The sequence below is a fragment of the Tursiops truncatus genome, chromosome X (assembly GCF_011762595.2).
Source record: "Tursiops truncatus isolate mTurTru1 chromosome X, mTurTru1.mat.Y, whole genome shotgun sequence".
NCBI classification, from domain to species: Eukaryota; Metazoa; Chordata; class Mammalia; order Artiodactyla; family Delphinidae; genus Tursiops; species Tursiops truncatus.
In genome coordinates, this window is record NC_047055.1 from 31,131,786 (window position 1) to 31,142,389 (window position 10,604).

Genomic DNA, 10,604 nt, shown 5'->3' on the forward strand with positions numbered 1-10,604 from the left:
CCATTTTTCTAAACAGTATCAACATAGATTAGTTTTGACACTTTTTGAACTTTATATAAAATAAAAGCATACGTTATATACTCTTGAGTACCTGTCTTTTGCTCAGCATTATGTTTTTAGTTTTTATTTTTATTTATTTATTTTTTTGCGCTACGCGGGCCTCTCACTGTTGTGGCCTCTCCCGTTGTGGAACACAGGCTCCAGACGCGCAGGCGCAGCGGCCATGGCCCACGGGCCCAGCCGCTCCGCGGCACGTGGGATCCTCCCGGACCGGGGCACGAACACGTGTCCCCTGCATCGGCAGGCGGACTCTCAACCACTGCGCCACCAGGGAAGCCCTAGCATTATGTTTTTAAAGTAAGCCATGCTCGGGACTTCCCTGGCGGTCCAGTGGTTAAGACTCTGCGCTCCCAATGCAGAGGGGGCGGGTTCAATCCCTGGTTGGGGACCTAAGTTCCTGCATGCGTGGCCAAAACAAAACAAACCAAAAAAAAAGTAATTCATGTTCTTGTTCTGTTTATTGCTATGTAACATTGTACTATTGTGTGAATATACCACAGTTTATGTATGTATTCTACTACTGAAGGATATTTGGATTATGTCTAAAGTGGTGCTATTATGAATAATACCACTATGCGTGTTATTGCACACATTTTCTTATGGACATAAGCATTCCTTATACAAAAGTGGAATTGTTAGGTTATAGAAAGGTATTTAGCTTTTTAAAAATTACTACCAATCCAAAAGAGCTAAAAGTAGAATCTTGAACAGATATTTGTACACCCATGTTCATAGCAACATTATTCACAAGAGTCAAAGAGTGGAAGTAACTCAAGTGTCCATGGACAGATGAATGGATAAACAAAATGTGGTACATACATATAATGGAATATTAGTCAGCCTTAAAAATAAATTCTGACATGCTACAACATGGATGAAACTTAAGGATAAAGAATATTATGCTAAATGAAATGAGCCAGTCACAAAAAGACAAATAGTGTATAATTCCACTTATGTGAGGTCGCTAGAGTAGTCAACTTCATAGAGACAGAAAGTAGAATGTTAGTTGCCAGATGCTGGGGGCAGGGAGGGATGGGGAGTTGTTGCCTAATGGATGCAGAGTTTCAGTTTTGCAAGATGAAAAGAGTTCTGGAGATGGACGGTGGAAATGGTTGCACAACAATGTGAATGTGTACTTAATACCACTGAACTGTACATTTAAAAATGGTTAAGATGGTAAATTTTGTTATGTATATTTTACTATAATTTTAAAAAATTTTAACTACTACCAAAGATTTTTCAAAAATGATTATAGTAGCTTATACTTCCACTAGCAATGTGTGAGAATTCCAATTGTTCCACATTCTCACTGAGTTGGTATTATTCATCCATTTAATTTTTAACCATAGTAGTGTATACCAATATTTTGTTGTGGTTCTATTTTGCATTTCCCTAATGACTAATGATGTTGAGCATCCTCTAATAAGTTTATTGCTTATTTGGATACCTTCTTTTTTCAAGTGTCTGTCCAGCTCTTTTGCCCACGTATTTCTGTTGGTTTGTCTTCCTTTTTTCTTTTTGATTTGTAGGAGTTCTTTATACATTCCAAATAAAAGTTTTTTGCCAGATTGATAGATTACAAATATTTTCTCCCACACTGTAGCTTGCCTTTTCACTCACTTAATGGTATCGTTTGATGAACAGTTCCTATAGCATATTTTTTTGAATTTCCTTATAGGAAAATATTCTTATATTTGGAGGGGAATTTGATCCCTAGAAAAAAAATTTTAATCTTCAAAGCTGAGATGATAATGATGACGATACAACCTCCTCCCCAAGTCTAATCAAGGAGATATAAGGATTGTGAGCTCAGCACACAGATAAGGGTGGAATTAAGTTCTCATTATAAGTAGCAGACTGAGAAATTGCCTCGGCAGGAACTAATCTTTCATGTGTAACTTGTTTATATATTTTGGCTTCCTTCTTGGCACTGAGAAGAACACTTAAAGGTGCATGACTGTGTCAAACAGTAATAAATTTGATGAAGAGTATTAATAAAGTAACTAATCTTGCCATGTATTACCATTTGGAATTTAAAACTATTCAAGATCATGACATGACATCCAGGTGTGGTGTATGTGCAAGAGAAAAAGGGAGAAGGAGCGACTGTCCCTGAAGACAATACGGAAGGACAAGTTCTAAAAATAATTGGGAGGATGCCACAGACACTGAATTAGGTATGTTTTCCAACGAGATAGCAATCATTTGGATGTATGTCTCATTGCTTTTCAGTCATAAGTACAGTTCAACAAATATCCACTAGGCCCCTTGGACATGGATGAATGGACCTTAGTGCCCTTTGTGAGGAGAGTTCCTTCGCCTCTTGCCTACCCCACCACTCAAAAGGCATTTCAGTCCTCAACCAGAAATTGAGTGAAACAACTGCCTGATCCTAAAAGGAACCTAGGCATAGCCCTAGCATCCAAAATGTCACAGTTATTGACTGTTAAAAATTCTAACAGCCATCATGGAAGTTCATGGGTTGATCCAAGTTCAGACTTAATAAAAAAAAAAATTTTCCCTTTTTACTTTTTTTTTGCTCGTATTCATTTAATGAGTGAATTCATAAAATAAGGATAAAACAGATTGTAATTGTTTTGCATTGTATAGAGAAATGGGTCTGTTTAGGCCAAACACAAAAACAAGCATCAGTGAAAAGCCCAGGGATCCTAGTGATCAAGACAAAGCCTACACATGCATTGTTAATATGAACAAATGCAAACATCTTTTTGTTCTTTACATTAATTATCTCATATTAGTCTCCAACAATACGATGAGTTGAACACTATGATCACCTCCAATTTATAGTTGAAAGAACGGAAATAGATGGAGGTTAAGTAACTTACCTGAATAAGTTACATGGATAGTGTACGGTAGAGCCAGAACTTAAACCTGATGTGTCTCACCTCAGAGCTACAATGCTCTATTACCTCCCCCACTGAAACCTACCTAACCTGAGTACAGGCAAACCTGGGAGATACTGAGGGTTCAGTTCCAGACCACCACAATAAAGCAAAAATCCAATAAAGCAAGTCACAAACTGCACTGTAATCTATTAAGTGCGCAACAGCATTATGTCTAAAAAAAAAAAAATGTTAATTGTTTAACTTTAAACAATTTTAATTTTAAAATACTTTATTGCTAAAAAAATGTCAACCATCATCTGAGCCTTCAGCAAGTCACAATCTTTTTGCCAGTGGCAGGTCTTGCCTCTCTGTTGACGGCTGCTGACTGATCAGGATGGTGGTTGCTGAAGGCTGGGATGGTCGTGGCAGTTTCTTAAAATAAGACAACAATGAAGTTTGCCATATCAACTGACTCTTCCTTTCATGAACGTTTTATATGTAGCACACGGTGCTGTTTGATAGCATTTTACCCACAGTAGGACTTCTTTCAAAATTGGAGTCAATCCTCTCAAACCCTGCTGCTGCTTTATCAACTAAGTTATGTAATATTCTAAATCCTTTGCCTGTCATGTCAACCGCCTTCACAGCATCTTCACCAGGAGTAGACTCCATCTCCAGAACCACTTTCTTTGCTCATCCATAAGAAGCAACTCCTCGTCCATTAAAGTTTTATCACAAGATTGCAGCAGTTCAGTCATATCTTCAAGCTCCACTTCTAATTTTAGTTCTCTTGCTATTTCCACAAATCTTCATTCCCTAGTCCAACATGAAAACTCACCCTTCAAAACCAAATTTAGGAGTCACCTTTCTTTACACCTTCCTTAACTTACCAGGTTTCCAAAGTTCTCCGATTAGGCGTCTAGTATAACATTAATAACATTCCATTTTTTTTGTTGTTGCTCATGAGTCTGTCTCTCTCAACTAAGCTCTAAGTTATTAGTGGGCATAAGTCATCATCTTACTCCTGTCTGTATCTATGGCAACTAGCCTTCTGCCATATACATAATAGATAGTAACTGTCTACTTAATTGATCTAAATGGAAGTCCATATAGGGGATATAGTCTGATCTATACTCTGATTTTGATTTATCATTCTGCAAAGGATTGTATTACTAGTTGATTTTCACCACTGGTGTTATCAGATTCAACCAGGTTATTTTATTATTTTTAAATGTGGTAAAATATATAATATAAAATTTACCATCTTAACCATTTTTAAGTGCACAGCTCAGTAGTGTTAGGTATATTCACGTTGTCATGCAACCAATGTCCAGAAATTTTTATCTTGCGAAACTGAAATTTTATGCCCATTAAAAAACAACTCCCCATTCCCCCCTCCCTCAGCCCCTGGCCACCACCATTCTATTTTCTGTTTCTATGAATTTGACTACTTTAGATACCTCATATAAGTGGAACCATACAACATTTGTCTTTTTGTGACTCCACCAGTTGATTTTTAAACTCCAAAAATGTTACATTACCAATGGGCATCAGAAGAGTAAAACTTTAAAGTGGAAGTATTTGCATTTTAATTATTTGTTCACTCACAGAGGGGTTTGTCCTATCAGGACATCTCTAAGCTTATCAGAATTCTCTATTTCCTGTATTTGAAAAGAGCTAATGTGCATTCTCTTATTGTACAAGTTTCCAGATCCCTTGGAGAAAAGACAAGATAGCAGTTGGCATAGGCTAGGAGAAAAAATTCCAGTTAAGGTCTGTAAGCTCTTTAGTGTGTGCTATACAGTGGGAAAAAATAAACAAGTGTCAGAAGAGACAGTAAGCAAATTAAAGAAATACCAGAAACATGACAGCAACCATTCTAGGGGAAAATGGTATCTGTTTCATTCACTCTCAACAAATTTTTGGATTAACTAAAAGTTAAACTTCCGACTTGTCTAGAGTTGTCCTGGGGGAAAAGAATAACAATGGGAAATTTGTGATGTTGAAATGTTCAGAATTTAATGCCATAAATGACAATCTGTACACAACATCAAATCATCTAAATTAAAACGACAAATTCAAGCCATCTTCCAAATGTTGTCTAATTTTTTTTTGTATTGCTCAAGTCCCATCTTGTTCACAATAAAATCCAAAGTCCTTATGATGGCCTGCAAGGCTCTATGTGACCAGGTTCCTGTTAACCCACTGACCTCATTTCCTATCATTCATTTCTTCATTCACTGTTCAGCCTTCTCTAGCCACAGTGACATTTATGCTGTTTCTTAAACACTCTAGATAAACCTCAGGGCCTGTCCCTTTGTCTACCTGGAAAGCTTTACCCCAAGGCATTCTCATGGCTTACCCCATTACTTCGTTCAGGTCTTTACTCAATGTCCTTTCCTCAGAGAGGTTCCCCAGACCACCTTTTATAAAATAGTACCCTATCTCTGTCACTTTTTATCCCCTTACTTGATTTTATTTTTCTTCATAGAATCTATCATTATCTGGTACACTTCAATATTTTTTGTTGTCTTTCACCCCTTACTAGAATGAAAACTCGATGAGGTCCATTAGACTTGTCTAATTTGTTTATGCTAGATCTCTAACACCTAGCATAGTGCCTGACACATAGTGGATATTATTCACCGAACTGATAAAGTTCCATTTGCCAAGTCATTATGCAGTAGGTAGAAACTCAGTCTCCATACTGTAGGTAAATAAACATTAGGTTCTGTCCTCTAATTAGCTAAATATACAAAATCTCTATGACCCTTACTTATTTGAATTCAGGTGTTCTCCAAGTATAGTTCCTGAACCAACAACATCTGCAGCATCGGGAACTTGTTAGTAGTTCCCAAATGAATCAGAAATTCTGGGACTGGTGCTCAGCGATCTGTATTTTAGCAAGTCCTCCAGGTAATGCTTAGGGAACTATATCAGTCTAATCCAAGTCCTTTTGCACAAGGGAGATCTCTAAGGGTATGCTAGAAAGAAGTTTTCTTAAAGGTAAAAAATGAAAAAGAATAAATGTATAAAATCTAAGTCCAGAAAAGGCAAGAATAGAAAGATAGCTGCTGCCTTTTCTAGAGTTTGTTTTATTTAATGTTAGCAGAGCTTTTTTTTTTTTTTTTTTTTGCATGCCCTATTAGATCTGGGTCAACTATAGCTTTCTGTAGATGCCATTTAAAAGGACACTTATACCTGCCTCCTTAGAATGAACCTAAGTGTTTACCATTGAGGCTACATTTGTGCCTTCTCTTCGTAGATGTATAAAACTTCTTGACTTCAACTGATTTTTTTTCTTCAGAAACATTAAAAATATTTCACGGATATATCCCAGTATTCTGGATAATGACGTGTGAGTTCAGTGGTCACCATTTTCAAAATGATACATTGCAACTTGATAAGTACTGACTGTAAAAGCCAAGATCTCATTAAACAAAACTGGAAATAGAAATGACAGGCATCCTGAATGGGGGTGCATATCTACATCAGTGACCATTCCAGTAGGAAAAAGTGCCAAAATCCTTGAAACCTCTCCCTTTGGTTTTGACTTTTTTTTCAGGATTATTAAGACATTTGAATAAAATAAAGCTTGAAAGAACTTTAAAAAGTATAAAGCACTATACAAGTAAAACTAATCCAAATAATAGCTAACCATTAATTGGACACCTTTCTGTGCTAGGCTGTATGCAAAGCATTTTACATACATTATCACAATCTCTCAGCAATTCTTCAAGGTAGGTAGTATTACCTTCATTTTACAAATGAGGTTATGTAACCTGCCCAAGGCCATATAATTAAGAAATAGTACAGGTGAAATATGAACCAAGATCTGTCATATTTAAAATCCTATGCTGCTAACCTCTACACTCATTGACTCAGCGCCACTTTCACTGCATCTATAACTATATCCACATGCATATATTTAGATAAATTTCAAATATAGCATATTCTCATTGTAGAAATTAAAACGTAAAAGATGTATTTAAAACAAAGAGTTAAACTCCCCTTTGCCATAATCCAACTGCAATTCCACTTTTATTCATATTTGAAATGGGCAAAATTCTGTTTGCCTCAACAGGAATATTTTCCTAGTGAAAGTGAAGCAGAAATGTTCTGAAAATATCTATTTTAATAGCTCCCCTGGAAAAAAAATGGTCTGTTTTAATTACAATAAATGGATTAGTTATCGCATTTCTTAAACATGATTCAGTGAAGTGCACTTCAATTTTTATTTTTTTTAAGTTTTCATCTGTTTATTCAAACAAGATGTATCTAGGAGTTTAAAATACGCTGGACACCATTATGCTTTGTGAGTAATGCAGACAGCCATTTAAAATGAAATCAATTTCACCATATTTTGTGACACTGGTCTATTAAGAGTGAATCCCTACGTATTCCTAGACTGTAAACAATGGGAACTGAAGTCTCAGAGGGATCACATTAGGGATCATACATAATAGACAAAATCCTTAAATTGTCTTATTCGCTTTATACAATCAATGCATACTTAAGCAAAACTGAATTCCTTATTAAGCAAACATTTTTGCATAAGGTGCCTTCTCTTTATCTTTCTGTGCCTTTATCTTTTGCTTGACTCTCAGCAATTCTGCCTGGATAGCTTTATCCTCTGGTGCAATCTCCTGAGCTTTCTTAAGATCAGCCAATGCTCGATTGTATTCTTTTAGTCCTTGCCATCCTTGGGCTCTACGGTACAGTGCTTTGGTATTTGCTGGATCTATTTCAAGGGCCTCCAAACAACTGTCGACTGCTCCCTGCCAATCAGACATCTTCAGTTTCCAGGCGCCGATATTCAGCCCGCAGCTCAAAGTGACAGGCTGCAGCTTTGCTCCACTTGCGTTCTCAGTAGCAGCCTTCGAGCCTTCCACATACCTTAAAACTTTTGTGTATTTTTTAATGGCCATCTCCCAGTTCTGGGATTTGAAACAAGTATTTCCAATGTTTTTTAAGTCTTCTGTTATTAGTAAAATTTTATCTACATCTTTTAAATCTATGTCTGCATCCTCTGGGAAGTCTGGATGACTGTCACCAGATCCATCCTTTGGGAATATTCCCCAATCATCCCCTTCCTTCAGTTCTCCGCATTCTGCAATAACGTACAATTTGGCAGGTTTCTCACCTTTCACCTCCACATTTTCCAGAATCCTTGCCACACCCATTCCTTTAATCACTTGGCCAAACACCACGTGTTTCCCATCCAAGTGAGGAGTTGGAACCGTGGTGATGAAGAACTGAGAGCCGTTTGTGTTGCTGCCTGCATTTGCCATGCTCAGTAATCCCTCTTTATCATGATGTCCATTCTTATAACTTGAATGGTGCAACATACCCCGATGGGGACATCTTGGAACAATGAAGATAAGAAGGCACAGGCACCACTAATGTCCTTTAGGAGCCTGGACATTAACCAGGTCTGCTAGTTGGCAAATCCCCTGACATCCCGGACATTAGCAATGGTTTTGTTGCTCTTCTAATGGAAATTTTCATCTTCAAATTTTTCACCATAAATACTTTCTCCACCTGTCCCATTCTGATTTGAGAAGTTTCCACCCTGAATCATAAATTTCTTAATAATTCGATGGAAAGGGCATCCTTTGAAATGGAGAGGTTTCCCAGTGGTGGGTCCAATGCCTTCTTCTCCTGTACACAACATACGAAATTTTTCTGCAGTTTTGGGTACAATATCTGCAAACAATTCCAAGGCATTTCGACCAACTTGCTCCCCTCCTATGTCCACGTCGAAGAAGACTTGGGGGTTACTGGGGTTGGAGGGCTTAGCTTGGGGGGACGGGTGCGACATTGTGGCCCGCAGATGCGTTCCCGAGCGCCTGGGAACACCCCATGGCCGCCGCGCAGCCCGAACCCCCAAGTCGCTCCGTCTGCCAAGAACGGCAGCGCTGGCGAGACGCTTCCGACGGGGGTTCACAATCCGTGGCCCAACTTCTGGCGTCACCTCCCGACTTCCGCCGTCACCGGCCCACTTCAATTTTTAAAGCAAACATTTGGACTATTAAGATAGTACCAACTAACCTTGCTACTTGCAAAGCAAATGCTTTAGTTAGTTGAGCTGTCAATGTGGACACAGCCCAACATCTCTGTATTCCCATTCAGCTATGATTCCTCCTCTATCAGCTCTATCATGTGATAAATTAGTCAGAAGCCTGGCAGTCCATCGAGATTTGCTTCATTCACCAGCAGGGCAGGTGTATTTAACAACTCTTTGGCAGGAGCACAGATTGTTTTTTTCGGCCTGCTGAAAAAGATTCTCCAGTTGTCTTTAATGAATGCTGGCTTGATTCTAAGTTGGAGAATTCTCATGGTATCTCACAGTACCACATGTCAACATGAACAATCCATTTCCATACCCGCTACACTAATACTGCCCACCTGGACTTACAGTAACATAGCAGAGAATGAATTGGGTGAAACCTTGCCTGTTTTCTCCTCCATTCTTTTGGGCAATTCCTGTTCAGTAAGTTCCAAGCTGGCTCAGTGATATTTATTTATTCTTTGATGCTTTTGTCTGCCAATTAGAAGGGAAAGGTAGCATGCTGTCACCATCAACTTTTCCCTGCAATCAGCACAATGCACTGCAGTAAGTGACTGCCCCAGCTCACAAATGCCGAACCTTCATTCAGTTTTAATGCCCAACTTCCAAAATGTTGCCTCCAAAACCCAATATGCTCTTATTGAGTCATCCTGTTGCGAGGCTATTCAGAGCTTCTGGATGATTCCATTTTGATCCTTCTTTGTCCATAAGCAATAGGACTCTGACTAATTCTTGGCGGAGTTGTTATTCTGGCTGAAGATCACCTGAGCACATATTCACCTGTCCATGCCATTTGCTCAGGCTACATCGGGACTGCTCTATTCCAACGTGAAGAGAAGCAGTCCCAGAATCCTAGGATTAAAACCAAACAGCCTGAGTCTTAGTAAGGGGGTTAAAGACAGCCTTATCTTACAGGCCCCTCCGCCACCAAGATTTCTACAGGTATTTAAGACAGAAAGGACTTCTTAGTACAAATAGAGAAAGGGAGATACTTATACCATGCTTGCTATGTAGTCCATTAACAATTAGGAGCAAAAGCGTGCAGATCAATTTCCTAAGAAGGACAGAATTTGTAGACTCAAGAGCATAGATGGAAGGCTGACAGAGGCACTCTATCCACTAGGCTTTCTACTGATTCATCATCCCCTTAGTTTCTCCCCACTCCCACCCTGATACTTTCCAGTGATAGACACTCTCCCCTGTGCACTTCAAAATTGCTATATCCATCTGGAGGAATCCAGGTCCTAGTGGAATTGAAATTCCACTAGGTATACATATGTAATGTGCTACAATAGAATGGATGGAATAAGATAGATGTCAGAGATGATATTTGGATAAAGACTTTGAATCTGTGTAAAATATTAAATAATCATATTTCCACAAGATAAAACTGAAGGGGAGGCAGGTGGCTTCAGCATATCAGACATACACAGATGCTCCAAACATGAGAAGAAAACAACTCCCCTCTTACAAACAAAGCAAGCCTTTCTTGACCACATTTGTGAGCTGATCAGGGGGAAGTAATGAAAATTGCATAAAGGTTAATGGTTAATGGAACACCACCCAGGGAGTCCCAGGGAGCCTGCCACTCAAGGTTTAGGGAAAGGTGCCATATGTATTCAAGTGCT

At 38.6% G+C, this 10,604-nt stretch overlaps 1 pseudogene; it reads right to left on the minus strand.

The window, feature by feature from the left end:
- Window positions 1-7,414: 7,414 nt before the first annotated feature.
- On the minus strand, window positions 7,415-8,727 carry LOC101333453 (peptidyl-prolyl cis-trans isomerase D pseudogene; annotated as a pseudogene).
- Window positions 8,728-10,604: the final 1,877 nt, after the last annotated feature.